At 39.0% G+C, this 2,654-nt stretch overlaps 1 protein-coding gene across 2 annotated transcripts in view; it reads left to right on the top strand.

The window, feature by feature from the left end:
- Positions 1-2,654, top strand: part of DROSHA (drosha, ribonuclease type III) — a 168,350-nt gene that overhangs the window by 10,980 nt on the left and 154,716 nt on the right. The gene's annotated exons all lie outside the window — the stretch shown is intronic.

Raw genomic sequence — 2,654 nt, 5'->3', positions numbered from 1 at the left:
ATATGTCTACAAGAAAGACCAGTTAATACCACTATTATTCAAATTTATACACCAACCACTAAAGCCAGTGGTGAAGAAATTGAAGAATTTTACCAACTTCTTCAGTTTAATCTGAAATTGATTAAACATGCAATCAAGATGTACTTACTGATCATTACTGGTGACTGAAATGCAAAGTTAGAAACAAAGAGGAAGAATCAGTAGTTGGAAGATATGGCTTTGGTGATAGAAATGATGCTGGAGCTTGCATGACAGAATTTTGCAAGACCAATGATTTGTTCATTGCAAATACCTTTTTAAAACAACATTAAAGACGACTATACACATGGACCTCACCAAATGAACTACACTGATATCAAATTGACTACATCTGTGGAAAGCTACCTATCTGCTAAAACAAAACTGTGGAAAATACCATTAACTGCTCAAATGCAAATTCAGGCAAAAGCTGAAGAAAATTAAAACGAGTCCATGAGAGCAATAATACGACCCTGAACATATTCCACCTGAAGTTAGAGATCATCTAAAGAGCAGATTTGATGCATGAGACACTACTGTCTGAAGACCTGAAGAGTTGCGGGATGACATCAAGAATATCATACAGAAAGAAAGCAAAAGGATATTAAGCAGAAAAAAAAGGAGAGGAAGACCAAAATGGATGTCAGAAGAGACTCTGAAACTTGCTTTCCACCACAGAGATGTTAAAACAAATTGAAGAAATGAGCAGGTTAAAGAGCTGAACAGGAACTTTCAAAAAGTAGCTTGAGAAGGCAAAGTCAAATTTTATAATGAAATGTGCCAAAGACCTGGAGTTAGAAAACCAAAGGGGAAGAAGATGCTCAATATTTCTCAAGCTGGGGGAAACTGAAGAAAAAATTCAAACCTCAATTGCATTATTGAAGTATTCTATGGGCAAAACATTGAATGATGCAGAAAGCATTAAAAGAAGATGGAAGAAATGCAAAGTCACTGTACCACAAAGAGATGGTCCATATTCAATTGTTTCAAGAGGGAGCATATAAACAAGAGCCAATGATACTGTAGGAAGAAGTTCAAGGTGCTCTGAGAGAACTGGCAAAGAACCAGGCTCCAGGAATTGATGGAAGATAAACTGAAATCTTTCAGCAAAGTGAGGTGGCACAAGAGGCACTCATTCATCTATGCCAAGAAACTTGCAACAACTACCTGGCCAACTGATTGGAAGAGATCCATATTTGTGCCCATTCCAAAGAGATGTAAGGAGCTCTGGTAGCGTAATGGCTACGAATTGGGCTGCGAACATTAAGGTCAACTACCAGCCTCTTTGCGGAAGAAAGATGAGGCTTTCTGCTCCCATTAAGATTTACAGCCTCGGAAACCCTGTACAGGGTCGCAACCGACTCGACGGCATTTAACAACAACAACAAAGAGATGTGACCCAACAGAATGTGGAAATCATAGGACAGTATCATTAATATCACAAGTAAAATTTTGTTAAAGATAATCCAAAATCGTCTGCAATAGTACGTTGACAGTGAACTGCCAGAGGCTCAAGCTGGACTCAGGCAAGGGCATGGAACGAGTAATATCATTACTAATATCAGATGAATCTTGGCTCAAAGCAGAGAATACCAGAAAAATGTTTATCTGTGCTTTATTGACTATGCAAAGGCTTTTGACTTTGTGGTTCACGACAAGCTACAGGCAGCACTGTGAATAATGAGTGTTCTGGAACACTTAATTGTGCTCATGAGGAACCTGTACATAGGCCAAGAGGCAGCCGGTAGAACAGAACAAGGGGACACCGAATGGTTTAAAATTAGGAAAGGTATGCACCAGGGCTGTATTCTTTCACCATACCTATTCAATCTGCATACTGAGCAAATAATTTAAGAAACTGGATTATATGAAGAAGAACATGACATCAGACTGGAGGAAGACTCATGAACAAGCTTTGATATATAGATGACACAACCTTGTTTGCTGAAAGCGAAGGGCTTACTGATGAAGAACAAAGACCACAGTATTTGTATGGGTTGCACCTCAATGTAGAGAAAACAAAATTCTTAACACTGGACCAATAAGCAACATGATGATAAACAGAGAAAGACTGAAGTTGGTCACAGACTTCATTTTGCTCAGATCAACCATCAACACTCACGGAAGCAGTAGTCAAGAAATCAAATAATGTATTGCACTAGGCAAATCTGCTGCACAAGACCTCTTTAAAGTGTTCAATAGCAAAGATATCAGTTTGAGGACTAAGGTACACCTGATCCAAAACCATGGTATTTTTAACTGCCTCATACATGTATGTAAAAGCTTTACAACGAATAGAGAAGACTGTAGAAGAATTGATGCATTTGATTGTTGGAGGAGAATATTAAAAGTATAATGGACTGCCAAAAGAACAAACAAGTCTGTGTTGGAAAAAGTACAGCCACAATGCTCCTTAGAAGCCAGGATGGCCAGACTTATCTCTCATAGTTCGGATATATTGTCAGAAGGGACCAATCCGTGGAAAAGGACATCATGCTTGTTAAAGTGGAGGGTCAGCAGAAAAGAGGAAGACCCCCAATGAAATGGATTGGCACAGTGGCAGCAGCAATTTGCTCAAGCATAACAATGGCTGTGAGGATGGTTTAGGACTGCGCAGTGTTTCGTTTTGTTTTGCA

This window comes from Chrysochloris asiatica, unplaced genomic scaffold (assembly GCF_000296735.1).
Source record: "Chrysochloris asiatica unplaced genomic scaffold, ChrAsi1.0 scaffold00243, whole genome shotgun sequence".
In the NCBI taxonomy this organism is placed as follows: domain Eukaryota; kingdom Metazoa; phylum Chordata; class Mammalia; order Afrosoricida; family Chrysochloridae; genus Chrysochloris; species Chrysochloris asiatica.
Note: the sequence above shows the minus strand (reverse complement) of the source record. Positions and strands in the feature narration are given on the sequence as shown.